Below are 13,874 nucleotides of genomic sequence, written 5' to 3' on the forward strand. Positions count from 1 at the left end.
GTTCTCCACTTGGTCAGGAACCATCCAGGCAAACTATAAGTTGCAAGTAATAATTTTGAGCCTAGAATCCTATTTGTATTATTTACTTTATATATTTTGAAATAAAAAACAGTGTTCAGATAAAATCAAACCAGTCAAACAAACAGCGCTTCATTGCGATTTTCCTACTTGGTTTCTCGCTATATCAGCAATGGAGAAAGTCAGGGCTGCAGATGCTGGAGATTGGAGTCAGTTTGCTGCGCCACTGCACAGAATATCAAGAATACCGGTTTAGTTTCCTGCTGGAGTTCAAACTGTAGTAAAGTTCTAGCGTGCGCGGTCCGTAGGTGCATTGGTGGTTCAGTGGTAGAATTCTTGCCTGCCACGCGGGAGGCCCGGGTTCGATTCCCGGCCAATGCATTGTCGCCCCTTTAATTTCAAATGCTGCACGGCGTAACCAAGTTCAGCCCGATGCAATGTCTGTTTCGCCTAGCTGCAGACTCACCGATGTCCTGCTGCGCGCGCGGTTCACAGGAAAGTGTTTTCTCATCGGGTGGGGTAGAAATCACTGCTCTGCAAGCTCCGTTTCTGAGCATTTTCATGACGGAATCCACAGGTTTCTGGAAACTCATGGCATTTAGTAAAATCGACCTCGTGAGATGACCGGCCGTGATCCCAGAATGATGGGCCAGACTCCATACGCCGAATGAGATTAGAGTGGTGCTGGAAAAGCACAGCGGGGCAGGCAGCATCCGAGGACCAGCAAAATAGACCTCTCGGCCAGGAGTCCTTCGTCAGGAAGGGTACTGTCCTATATCCAAACATCTTCTGCTGCTTCATCAGTGACCTTCCTTCTGTCATATAGTCAGAAGTGGCCATTTTTGTTCACGATTGCATAATGATAGCACCACTGACAACTCCTCAGATACTGAAGCAGACCATACTAGGTTCAAATGCAGAAAGCCAATGCCCTCTGACGAACGCAATCGTCTTTCTTTGTGCGAGATGTGACTCCAACCAGTGGATAAACAAAGATTGTAAACCTACTCAGTTCTTCACAACAGAGCGTCATTGATGTTCTAGCATTGAATATCTTTGAATAATGAGTGGCACAGACAGAGTCAATAGCCGGAGTCATAGTTTGAAGATATTAGGCGGAAAGTATCAAGGAGATGTCAGCGGTAGGTTCTTTACGCAGAAAGTTGTGAATGCATGGAATGGGTTGCCAGCTGTGGTGGTGGAAGCAGAGTCATTGGGGTCATTTAAGGAACTGCTGGACGTGCACATGGAGAGCAGTGAGTTGAGGGTTGCGTAGGTTACATTACATTAGGATGAAACCTCGGCACAACATCGTGGGCCAAAGGGCCTGTTCTGTGCTGTACTTTTCTATGTTCTATGATCTATTTGAGGCTGGATTGGAGAAATAGTTGGCATGCTTCCAAAACCAAGGGATGGGCAGGAAAGTGAAGTTGATCATTAACTTTAGCGAGCAGGCTTGATCTGTGGGCTATTCCTACCACCATCTCTATGTTCTTGTGTTTATAAATATGAGTTGTGCTGATTGTGTGCACGTAACACGTTAATGTTATAATTAAAGTAGAACTCATTTCCATTTTAAGAAGAGCGTTCTCCACTTGGTCAGGAACCATCCAGGCAAACTATAAGTTGCAAGTAATAATTTTGAGCCTAGAATCCTATTTGTATTATTTACTTTATATATTTTGAAATAAAAAACAGTGTTCAGATAAAATCAAACCAGTCAAACAAACAGCGCTTCATTGCGATTTTCCTACTTGGTTTCTCGCTATATCAGCAATGGAGAAAGTCAGGGCTGCAGATGCTGGAGATTGGAGTCAGTTTGCTGCGCCACTGCACAGAATATCAAGAATACCGGTTTAGTTTCCTGCTGGAGTTCAAACTGTAGTAAAGTTCTAGCGTGCGCGGTCCGTAGGTGCATTGGTGGTTCAGTGGTAGAATTCTCGCCTGCCACGCGGGAGGCCCGGGTTCGATTCCCGGCCAATGCATTGTCGCCCCTTTAATTTCAAATGCTGCACGGCGTAACCAAGTTCAGCCCGATGCAATGTCTGTTTCGCCTAGCTGCAGACTCACCGATGTCCTGCTGCGCGCGCGGTTCACAGGAAAGTGTTTTCTCATCGGGTGGGGTAGAAATCACTGCTCTGCAGGCTCCGTTTCTGAGCATTTTCATGACGGAATCCACAGGTTTCTGGAAACTCATGGCATTTAGTAAAATCGACCTCGTGAGATGACCGGCCGTGATCCCAGAATGATGGGCCAGACTCCATACGCCGAATGAGATTAGAGTGGTGCTGGAAAAGCACAGCGGGGCAGGCAGCATCCGAGGACCAGCAAAATAGACCTCTCGGCCAGGAGTCCTTCGTCAGGAAGGGTACTGTCCTATATCCAAACATCTTCTGCTGCTTCATCAGTGACCTTCCTTCTGTCATATAGTCAGAAGTGGCCATTTTTGTTCACGATTGCATAATGATAGCACCACTGACAACTCCTCAGATACTGAAGCAGACCATACTAGGTTCAAATGCAGAAAGCCAATGCCCTCTGACGAACGCAATCGTCTTTCTTTGTGCGAGATGTGACTCCAACCAGTGGATAAACAAAGATTGTAAACCTACTCAGTTCTTCACAACAGAGCGTCATTGATGTTCTAGCATTGAATATCTTTGAATAATGAGTGGCACAGACAGAGTCAATAGCCGGAGTCATAGTTTGAAGATATTAGGCGGAAAGTATCAAGGAGACGTCAGCGGTAGGTTCTTTACGCAGAAAGTTGTGAATGCATGGAATGGGTTGCCAGCTGTGGTGGTGGAAGCAGAGTCATTGGGGTCATTTAAGGAACTGCTGGACGTGCACATGGAGAGCAGTGAGTTGAGGGTTGCGTAGGTTACATTACATTAGGATGAAACCTCGGCACAACATCGTGGGCCAAAGGGCCTGTTCTGTGCTGTACTTTTCTATGTTCTATGTTCTATGTTCTATGATCTATTTGAGGCTGGATTGGAGAAATAGTTGGCATGCTTCCAAAACCAAGGGATGGGCAGGAAAGTGAAGTTGATCATTAACTTTAGCGAGCAGGCTTGATCTGTGGGCTATTCCTACCACCATCTCTATGTTCTTGTGTTTATAAATATGAGTTGTGCTGATTGTGTGCACGTAACACGTTAATGTTATAATTAAAGTAGAACTCATTTCCATTTTAAGAAGAGCGTTCTCCACTTGGTCAGGAACCATCCAGGCAAACTATAAGTTGCAAGTAATAATTTTGAGCCTAGAATCCTATTTGTATTATTTACTTTATATATTTTGAAATAAAAAACAGTGTTCAGATAAAATCAAACCAGTCAAACAAACAGCGCTTCATTGCGATTTTCCTACTTGGTTTCTCGCTATATCAGCAATGGAGAAAGTCAGGGCTGCAGATGCTGGAGATTGGAGTCAGTTTGCTGCGCCACTGCACAGAATATCAAGAATACCGGTTTAGTTTCCTGCTGGAGTTCAAACTGTAGTAAAGTTCTAGCGTGCGCGGTCCGTAGGTGCATTGGTGGTTCAGTGGTAGAATTCTCGCCTGCCACGCGGGAGGCCCGGGTTCGATTCCCGGCCAATGCATTGTCGCCCCTTTAATTTCAAATGCTGCACGGCGTAACCAAGTTCAGCCCGATGCAATGTCTGTTTCGCCTAGCTGCAGACTCACCGATGTCCTGCTGCGCGCGCGGTTCACAGGAAAGTGTTTTCTCATCGGGTGGGGTAGAAATCACTGCTCTGCAGGCTCCGTTTCTGAGCATTTTCATGACGGAATCCACAGGTTTCTGGAAACTCATGGCATTTAGTAAAATCGACCTCGTGAGATGACCGGCCGTGATCCCAGAATGATGGGCCAGACTCCATACGCCGAATGAGATTAGAGTGGTGCTGGAAAAGCACAGCGGGGCAGGCAGCATCCGAGGACCAGCAAAATAGACCTCTCGGCCAGGAGTCCTTCGTCAGGAAGGGTACTGTCCTATATCCAAACATCTTCTGCTGCTTCATCAGTGACCTTCCTTCTGTCATATAGTCAGAAGTGGCCATTTTTGTTCACGATTGCATAATGATAGCACCACTGACAACTCCTCAGATACTGAAGCAGACCATACTAGGTTCAAATGCAGAAAGCCAATGCCCTCTGACGAACGCAATCGTCTTTCTTTGTGCGAGATGTGACTCCAACCAGTGGATAAACAAAGATTGTAAACCTACTCAGTTCTTCACAACAGAGCGTCATTGATGTTCTAGCATTGAATATCTTTGAATAATGAGTGGCACAGACAGAGTCAATAGCCGGAGTCATAGTTTGAAGATATTAGGCGGAAAGTATCAAGGAGACGTCAGCGGTAGGTTCTTTACGCAGAAAGTTGTGAATGCATGGAATGGGTTGCCAGCTGTGGTGGTGGAAGCAGAGTCATTGGGGTCATTTAAGGAACTGCTGGACGTGCACATGGAGAGCAGTGAGTTGAGGGTTGCGTAGGTTACATTACATTAGGATGAAACCTCGGCACAACATCGTGGGCCAAAGGGCCTGTTCTGTGCTGTACTTTTCTATGTTCTATGATCTATTTGAGGCTGGATTGGAGAAATAGTTGGCATGCTTCCAAAACCAAGGGATGGGCAGGAAAGTGAAGTTGATCATTAACTTTAGCGAGCAGGCTTGATCTGTGGGCTATTCCTACCACCATCTCTATGTTCTTGTGTTTATAAATATGAGTTGTGCTGATTGTGTGCACGTAACACGTTAATGTTATAATTAAAGTAGAACTCATTTCCATTTTAAGAAGAGCGTTCTCCACTTGGTCAGGAACCATCCAGGCAAACTATAAGTTGCAAGTAATAATTTTGAGCCTAGAATCCTATTTGTATTATTTACTTTATATATTTTGAAATAAAAAACAGTGTTCAGATAAAATCAAACCAGTCAAACAAACAGCGCTTCATTGCGATTTTCCTACTTGGTTTCTCGCTATATCAGCAATGGAGAAAGTCAGGGCTGCAGATGCTGGAGATTGGAGTCAGTTTGCTGCGCCACTGCACAGAATATCAAGAATACCGGTTTAGTTTCCTGCTGGAGTTCAAACTGTAGTAAAGTTCTAGCGTGCGCGGTCCATAGGTGCATTGGTGGTTCAGTGGTAGAATTCTCGCCTGCCACGCGGGAGGCCCGGGTTCGATTCCCGGCCAATGCATTGTCGCCCCTTTAATTTCAAATGCTGCACGGCGTAACCAAGTTCAGCCCGATGCAATGTCTGTTTCGCCTAGCTGCAGACTCACCGATGTCCTGCTGCGCGCGCGGTTCACAGGAAAGTGTTTTCTCATCGGGTGGGGTAGAAATCACTGCTCTGCAGGCTCCGTTTCTGAGCATTTTCATGACGGAATCCACAGGTTTCTGGAAACTCATGGCATTTAGTAAAATCGACCTCGTGAGATGACCGGCCGTGATCCCAGAATGATGGGCCAGACTCCATACGCCGAATGAGATTAGAGTGGTGCTGGAAAAGCACAGCGGGGCAGGCAGCATCCGAGGACCAGCAAAATAGACCTCTCGGCCAGGAGTCCTTCGTCAGGAAGGGTACTGTCCTATATCCAAACATCTTCTGCTGCTTCATCAGTGACCTTCCTTCTGTCATATAGTCAGAAGTGGCCATTTTTGTTCACGATTGCATAATGATAGCACCACTGACAACTCCTCAGATACTGAAGCAGACCATACTAGGTTCAAATGCAGAAAGCCAATGCCCTCTGACGAACGCAATCGTCTTTCTTTGTGCGAGATGTGACTCCAACCAGTGGATAAACAAAGATTGTAAACCTACTCAGTTCTTCACAACAGAGCGTCATTGATGTTCTAGCATTGAATATCTTTGAATAATGAGTGGCACAGACAGAGTCAATAGCCGGAGTCATAGTTTGAAGATATTAGGCGGAAAGTATCAAGGAGACGTCAGCGGTAGGTTCTTTACGCAGAAAGTTGTGAATGCATGGAATGGGTTGCCAGCTGTGGTGGTGGAAGCAGAGTCATTGGGGTCATTTAAGGAACTGCTGGACGTGCACATGGAGAGCAGTGAGTTGAGGGTTGCGTAGGTTACATTACATTAGGATGAAACCTCGGCACAACATCGTGGGCCAAAGGGCCTGTTCTGTGCTGTACTTTTCTATGTTCTATGATCTATTTGAGGCTGGATTGGAGAAATAGTTGGCATGCTTCCAAAACCAAGGGATGGGCAGGAAAGTGAAGTTGATCATTAACTTTAGCGAGCAGGCTTGATCTGTGGGCTATTCCTACCACCATCTCTATGTTCTTGTGTTTATAAATATGAGTTGTGCTGATTGTGTGCACGTAACACGTTAATGTTATAATTAAAGTAGAACTCATTTCCATTTTAAGAAGAGCGTTCTCCACTTGGTCAGGAACCATCCAGGCAAACTATAAGTTGCAAGTAATAATTTTGAGCCTAGAATCCTATTTGTATTATTTACTTTATATATTTTGAAATAAAAAACAGTGTTCAGATAAAATCAAACCAGTCAAACAAACAGCGCTTCATTGCGATTTTCCTACTTGGTTTCTCGCTATATCAGCAATGGAGAAAGTCAGGGCTGCAGATGCTGGAGATTGGAGTCAGTTTGCTGCGCCACTGCACAGAATATCAAGAATACCGGTTTAGTTTCCTGCTGGAGTTCAAACTGTAGTAAAGTTCTAGCGTGCGCGGTCCGTAGGTGCATTGGTGGTTCAGTGGTAGAATTCTCGCCTGCCACGCGGGAGGCCCGGGTTCGATTCCCGGCCAATGCATTGTCGCCCCTTTAATTTCAAATGCTGCACGGCGTAACCAAGTTCAGCCCGATGCAATGTCTGTTTCGCCTAGCTGCAGACTCACCGATGTCCTGCTGCGCGCGCGGTTCACAGGAAAGTGTTTTCTCATCGGGTGGGGTAGAAATCACTGCTCTGCAGGCTCCGTTTCTGAGCATTTTCATGACGGAATCCACAGGTTTCTGGAAACTCATGGCATTTAGTAAAATCGACCTCGTGAGATGACCGGCCGTGATCCCAGAATGATGGGCCAGACTCCATACGCCGAATGAGATTAGAGTGGTGCTGGAAAAGCACAGCGGGGCAGGCAGCATCCGAGGACCAGCAAAATAGACCTCTCGGCCAGGAGTCCTTCGTCAGGAAGGGTACTGTCCTATATCCAAACATCTTCTGCTGCTTCATCAGTGACCTTCCTTCTGTCATATAGTCAGAAGTGGCCATTTTTGTTCACGATTGCATAATGATAGCACCACTGACAACTCCTCAGATACTGAAGCAGACCATACTAGGTTCAAATGCAGAAAGCCAATGCCCTCTGACGAACGCAATCGTCTTTCTTTGTGCGAGATGTGACTCCAACCAGTGGATAAACAAAGATTGTAAACCTACTCAGTTCTTCACAACAGAGCGTCATTGATGTTCTAGCATTGAATATCTTTGAATAATGAGTGGCACAGACAGAGTCAATAGCCGGAGTCATAGTTTGAAGATATTAGGCGGAAAGTATCAAGGAGACGTCAGCGGTAGGTTCTTTACGCAGAAAGTTGTGAATGCATGGAATGGGTTGCCAGCTGTGGTGGTGGAAGCAGAGTCATTGGGGTCATTTAAGGAACTGCTGGACGTGCACATGGAGAGCAGTGAGTTGAGGGTTGCGTAGGTTACATTACATTAGGATGAAACCTCGGCACAACATCGTGGGCCAAAGGGCCTGTTCTGTGCTGTACTTTTCTATGTTCTATGATCTATTTGAGGCTGGATTGGAGAAATAGTTGGCATGCTTCCAAAACCAAGGGATGGGCAGGAAAGTGAAGTTGATCATTAACTTTAGCGAGCAGGCTTGATCTGTGGGCTATTCCTACCACCATCTCTATGTTCTTGTGTTTATAAATATGAGTTGTGCTGATTGTGTGCACGTAACACGTTAATGTTATAATTAAAGTAGAACTCATTTCCATTTTAAGAAGAGCGTTCTCCACTTGGTCAGGAACCATCCAGGCAAACTATAAGTTGCAAGTAATAATTTTGAGCCTAGAATCCTATTTGTATTATTTACTTTATATATTTTGAAATAAAAAACAGTGTTCAGATAAAATCAAACCAGTCAAACAAACAGCGCTTCATTGCGATTTTCCTACTTGGTTTCTCGCTATATCAGCAATGGAGAAAGTCAGGGCTGCAGATGCTGGAGATTGGAGTCAGTTTGCTGCGCCACTGCACAGAATATCAAGAATACCGGTTTAGTTTCCTGCAGGAGTTCAAACTGTATTAAAGTTCTAGCGTGCGCGGTCCGTAGGTGCATTGGTGGTTCAGTGGTAGAATTCTCGCCTGCCACGCGGGAGGCCCGGGTTCGATTCCCGGCCAATGCATTGTCGCCCCTTTAATTTCAAATGCTGCACGGCGTAACCATGTTCAGCCCGATGCAATGTCTGTTTCGCCTAGCTGCAGACTCACCGATGTCCTGCTGCGCGCGCGGTTCACAGGAAAGTGTTTTCTCATCGGGTGGGGTAGAAATCACTGCTCTGCAGGCTCCGTTTCTGAGCATTTTCATGACGGAATCCACAGGTTTCTGGAAACTCATGGCATTTAGTAAAATCGACCTCGTGAGATGACCGGCCGTGATCCCAGAATGATGGGCCAGACTCCACACGCCGAATGAGATTAGAGTGGTGCTGGAAAAGCACAGCGGGGCAGGCAGCATCCGAGGACCAGCAAAATAGACCTCTCGGCCAGGAGTCCTTCGTCAGGAAGGGTACTGTCCTATATCCAAACATCTTCTGCTGCTTCATCAGTGACCTTCCTTCTGTCATATAGTCAGAAGTGGCCATTTTTGTTCACGATTGCATAATGATAGCACCACTGACAACTCCTCAGATACTGAAGCAGACCATACTAGGTTCAAATGCAGAAAGCCAATGCCCTCTGACGAACGCAATCGTCTTTCTTTGTGCGAGATGTGACTCCAACCAGTGGATAAACAAAGATTGTAAACCTACTCAGTTCTTCACAACAGAGCGTCATTGATGTTCTAGCATTGAATATCTTTGAATAATGAGTGGCACAGACAGAGTCAATAGCCGGAGTCATAGTTTGAAGATATTAGGCGGAAAGTATCAAGGAGACGTCAGCGGTAGGTTCTTTACGCAGAAAGTTGTGAATGCATGGAATGGGTTGCCAGCTGTGGTGGTGGAAGCAGAGTCATTGGGGTCATTTAAGGAACTGCTGGACGTGCACATGGAGAGCAGTGAGTTGAGGGTTGCGTAGGTTACATTACATTAGGATGAAACCTCGGCACAACATCGTGGGCCAAAGGGCCTGTTCTGTGCTGTACTTTTCTATGTTCTATGATCTATTTGAGGCTGGATTGGAGAAATAGTTGGCATGCTTCCAAAACCAAGGGATGGGCAGGAAAGTGAAGTTGATCATTAACTTTAGCGAGCAGGCTTGATCTGTGGGCTATTCCTACCACCATCTCTATGTTCTTGTGTTTATAAATATGAGTTGTGCTGATTGTGTGCACGTAACACGTTAATGTTATAATTAAAGTAGAACTCATTTCCATTTTAAGAAGAGCGTTCTCCACTTGGTCAGGAACCATCCAGGCAAACTATAAGTTGCAAGTAATAATTTTGAGCCTAGAATCCTATTTGTATTATTTACTTTATATATTTTGAAATAAAAAACAGTGTTCAGATAAAATCAAACCAGTCAAACAAACAGCGCTTCATTGCGATTTTCCTACTTGGTTTCTCGCTATATCAGCAATGGAGAAAGTCAGGGCTGCAGATGCTGGAGATTGGAGTCAGTTTGCTGCGCCACTGCACAGAATATCAAGAATACCGGTTTAGTTTCCTGCTGGAGTTCAAACTGTAGTAAAGTTCTAGCGTGCGCGGTCCGTAGGTGCATTGGTGGTTCAGTGGTAGAATTCTCGCCTCCCACGCGGGAGGCCCGGGTTCGATTCCCGGCCAATGCAGTGTCGCCCCTTTAATTTCAAATGCTGCACGGCGTAACCAAGTTCAGCCCGATGCAATGTCTGTTTCGCCTAGCTGCAGACTCACCGATGTCCTGCTGCGCGCGCGGTTCACAGGAAAGTGTTTTCTCATCGGGTGGGGTAGAAATCACTGCTCTGCAGGCTCCGTTTCTGAGCATTTTCATGACGGAATCCACAGGTTTCTGGAAACTCATGGCATTTAGTAAAATCGACCTCGTGAGATGACCGGCCGTGATCCCAGAATGATGGGCCAGACTCCATACGCCGAATGAGATTAGAGTGGTGCTGGAAAAGCACAGCGGGGCAGGCAGCATCCGAGGACCAGCAAAATAGACCTCTCGGCCAGGAGTCCTTCGTCAGGAAGGGTACTGTCCTATATCCAAACATCTTCTGCTGCTTCATCAGTGACCTTCCTTCTGTCATATAGTCAGAAGTGGCCATTTTTGTTCACGATTGCATAATGATAGCACCACTGACAACTCCTCAGATACTGAAGCAGACCATACTAGGTTCAAATGCAGAAAGCCAATGCCCTCTGACGAACGCAATCGTCTTTCTTTGTGCGAGATGTGACTCCAACCAGTGGATAAACAAAGATTGTAAACCTACTCAGTTCTTCACAACAGAGCGTCATTGATGTTCTAGCATTGAATATCTTTGAATAATGAGTGGCACAGACAGAGTCAATAGCCGGAGTCATAGTTTGAAGATATTAGGCGGAAAGTATCAAGGAGACGTCAGCGGTAGGTTCTTTACGCAGAAAGTTGTGAATGCATGGAATGGGTTGCCAGCTGTGGTGGTGGAAGCAGAGTCATTGGGGTCATTTAAGGAACTGCTGGACGTGCACATGGAGAGCAGTGAGTTGAGGGTTGCGTAGGTTACATTACATTAGGATGAAACCTCGGCACAACATCGTGGGCCAAAGGGCCTGTTCTGTGCTGTACTTTTCTATGTTCTATGATCTATTTGAGGCTGGATTGGAGAAATAGTTGGCATGCTTCCAAAACCAAGGGATGGGCAGGAAAGTGAAGTTGATCATTAACTTTAGCGAGCAGGCTTGATCTGTGGGCTATTCCTACCACCATCTCTATGTTCTTGTGTTTATAAATATGAGTTGTGCTGATTGTGTGCACGTAACACGTTAATGTTATAATTAAAGTAGAACTCATTTCCATTTTAAGAAGAGCGTTCTCCACTTGGTCAGGAACCATCCAGGCAAACTATAAGTTGCAAGTAATAATTTTGAGCCTAGAATCCTATTTGTATTATTTACTTTATATATTTTGAAATAAAAAACAGTGTTCAGATAAAATCAAACCAGTCAAACAAACAGCGCTTCATTGCGATTTTCCTACTTGGTTTCTCGCTATATCAGCAATGGAGAAAGTCAGGGCTGCAGATGCTGGAGATTGGAGTCAGTTTGCTGCGCCACTGCACAGAATATCAAGAATACCGGTTTAGTTTCCTGCTGGAGTTCAAACTGTAGTAAAGTTCTAGCGTGCGCGGTCCGTAGGTGCATTGGTGGTTCAGTGGTAGAATTCTCGCCTGCCACGCGGGAGGCCCGGGTTCGATTCCCGGCCAATGCATTGTCGCCCCTTTAATTTCAAATGCTGCACGGCGTAACCAGGTTCAGCCCGATGCAATGTCTGTTTCGCCTAGCTGCAGACTCACCGATGTCCTGCTGCGCGCGCGGTTCACAGGAAAGTGTTTTCTCATCGGGTGGGGTAGAAATCACTGCTCTGCAGGCTCCGTTACTGAGCATTTTCATGACGGAATCCACAGGTTTCTGGAAACTCATGGCATTTAGTAAAATCGACCTCGTGAGATGACCGGCCGTGATCCCAGAATGATGGGCCAGACTCCATACGCCGAATGAGATTAGAGTGGTGCTGGAAAAGCACAGCGGGGCAGGCAGCATCCGAGGACCAGCAAAATAGACCTCTCGGCCAGGAGTCCTTCGTCAGGAAGGGTACTGTCCTATATCCAAACATCTTCTGCTGCTTCATCAGTGACCTTCCTTCTGTCATATAGTCAGAAGTGGCCATTTTTGTTCACGATTGCATAATGATAGCACCACTGACAACTCCTCAGATACTGAAGCAGACCATACTAGGTTCAAATGCAGAAAGCCAATGCCCTCTGACGAACGCAATCGTCTTTCTTTGTGCGAGATATGACTCCAACCAGTGGATAAACAAAGATTGTAAACCTACTCAGTTCTTCACAACAGAGCGTCATTGATGTTCTAGCATTGAATATCTTTGAATAATGAGTGGCACAGACAGAGTCAATAGCCGGAGTCATAGTTTGAAGATATTAGGCGGAAAGTATCAAGGAGACGTCAGCGGTAGGTTCTTTACGCAGAAAGTTGTGAATGCATGGAATGGGTTGCCAGCTGTGGTGGTGGAAGCAGAGTCATTGGGGTCATTTAAGGAACTGCTGGACGTGCACATGGAGAGCAGTGAGTTGAGGTTTGCGTAGGTTACATTACATTAGGATGAAACCTCGGCACAACATCGTGGGCCAAAGGGCCTGTTCTGTGCTGTACTTTTCTATGTTCTATGATCTATTTGAGGCTGGATTGGAGAAATAGTTAGCATGCTTCCAAAACCAAGGGATGGGCAGGAAAGTGAAGTTGATCATTAACTTTAGCGAGCAGGCTTGATCTGTGGGCTATTCCTACCACCATCTCTATGTTCTTGTGTTTATAAATATGAGTTGTGCTGATTGTGTGCACGTAACACGTTAATGTTATAATTAAAGTAGAACTCATTTCCATTTTAAGAAGAGCGTTCTCCACTTGGTCAGGAACCATCCAGGCAAACTATAAGTTGCAAGTAATAATTTTGAGCCTAGAATCCTATTTGTATTATTTACTTTATATATTTTGAAATAAAAAACAGTGTTCAGATAAAATCAAACCAGTCAAACAAACAGCGCTTCATTGCGATTTTCCTACTTGGTTTCTCGCTATATCAGCAATGGAGAAAGTCAGGGCTGCAGATGCTGGAGATTGGAGTCAGTTTGCTGCGCCACTGCACAGAATATCAAGAATACCGGTTTAGTTTCCTGCTGGAGTTCAAACTGTAGTAAAGTTCTAGCGTGCGCGGTCCGTAGGTGCATTGGTGGTTGAGTGGTAGAATTCTCGCCTGCCACGCGGGAGGCCCGGGTTCGATTCCCGGCCAATGCATTGTCGCCCCTTTAATTTCAAATGCTGCACGGCGTAACCAAGTTCAGCCCGATGCAATGTCTGTTTCGCCTAGCTGCAGACTCACCGATGTCCTGCTGCGCGCGCGGTTCACAGGAAAGTGTTTTCTCATCGGGTGGGGTAGAAATCACTGCTCTGCAGGCTCCGTTTCTGAGCATTTTCATGACGGAATCCACAGGTTTCTGGAAACTCATGGCATTTAGTAAAATCGACCTCGTGAGATGACCGGCCGTGATCCCAGAATGATGGGCCAGACTCCATACGCCGAATGAGATTAGAGTGGTGCTGGAAAAGCACAGCGGGGCAGGCAGCATCCGAGGACCAGCAAAATAGACCTCTCGGCCAGGAGTCCTTCGTCAGGAAGGGTACTGTCCTATATCCAAACATCTGCTGCTTCATCAGTGACCTTCCTTCTGTCATATAGTCAGAAGTGGCCATTTTTGTTCACGATTGCATAATGATAGCACCACTGACAACTCCTCAGATACTGAAGCAGACCATACTAGGTTCAAATGCAGAAAGCCAATGCCCTCTGACGAACGCAATCGTCTTTCTTTGTGCGAGATGTGACTCCAACCAGTGGATAAACAAAGATTGTAAACCTACTCAGT

General features: G+C 45.8%; 8 non-coding genes across 8 annotated transcripts; all 8 read left to right on the forward strand.

The window, feature by feature from the left end:
* The first annotated feature begins 328 nt into the window (after nt 1-328).
* trnag-gcc (transfer RNA glycine (anticodon GCC)) lies at nt 329-399 on the forward strand. Its single transcript has one exon. It is a non-coding gene; the product is annotated as a tRNA-Gly (tRNA).
* Nucleotides 400-1,932: 1,533 nt separating this feature from the next.
* Nucleotides 1,933-2,003, forward strand: trnag-gcc (transfer RNA glycine (anticodon GCC)). Its single transcript has one exon. It is a non-coding gene; the product is annotated as a tRNA-Gly (tRNA).
* A 1,547-nt stretch (nt 2,004-3,550) lies between these two features.
* trnag-gcc (transfer RNA glycine (anticodon GCC)) lies at nt 3,551-3,621 on the forward strand. The gene has a single exon. It is a non-coding gene; the product is annotated as a tRNA-Gly (tRNA).
* A 1,533-nt stretch (nt 3,622-5,154) lies between these two features.
* Nucleotides 5,155-5,225, forward strand: trnag-gcc (transfer RNA glycine (anticodon GCC)). The gene has a single exon. It is a non-coding gene; the product is annotated as a tRNA-Gly (tRNA).
* Nucleotides 5,226-6,758: 1,533 nt separating this feature from the next.
* On the forward strand, nt 6,759-6,829 carry trnag-gcc (transfer RNA glycine (anticodon GCC)). The gene has a single exon. It is a non-coding gene; the product is annotated as a tRNA-Gly (tRNA).
* A 1,533-nt stretch (nt 6,830-8,362) lies between these two features.
* Nucleotides 8,363-8,433, forward strand: trnag-gcc (transfer RNA glycine (anticodon GCC)). Its single transcript has one exon. It is a non-coding gene; the product is annotated as a tRNA-Gly (tRNA).
* A 1,533-nt stretch (nt 8,434-9,966) lies between these two features.
* On the forward strand, nt 9,967-10,037 carry trnag-ccc (transfer RNA glycine (anticodon CCC)). The gene has a single exon. It is a non-coding gene; the product is annotated as a tRNA-Gly (tRNA).
* A 1,533-nt stretch (nt 10,038-11,570) lies between these two features.
* trnag-gcc (transfer RNA glycine (anticodon GCC)) lies at nt 11,571-11,641 on the forward strand. The gene has a single exon. It is a non-coding gene; the product is annotated as a tRNA-Gly (tRNA).
* The last annotated feature ends 2,233 nt before the right edge of the window (nt 11,642-13,874 follow it).

Source organism: Chiloscyllium plagiosum, unplaced genomic scaffold (genome assembly GCF_037043375.1).
Source record: "Chiloscyllium plagiosum isolate Xiang-an unplaced genomic scaffold, Cpla_swu_hap1 HiC_scaffold_35, whole genome shotgun sequence".
Classification (NCBI taxonomy): domain Eukaryota; kingdom Metazoa; phylum Chordata; class Chondrichthyes; order Orectolobiformes; family Hemiscylliidae; genus Chiloscyllium; species Chiloscyllium plagiosum.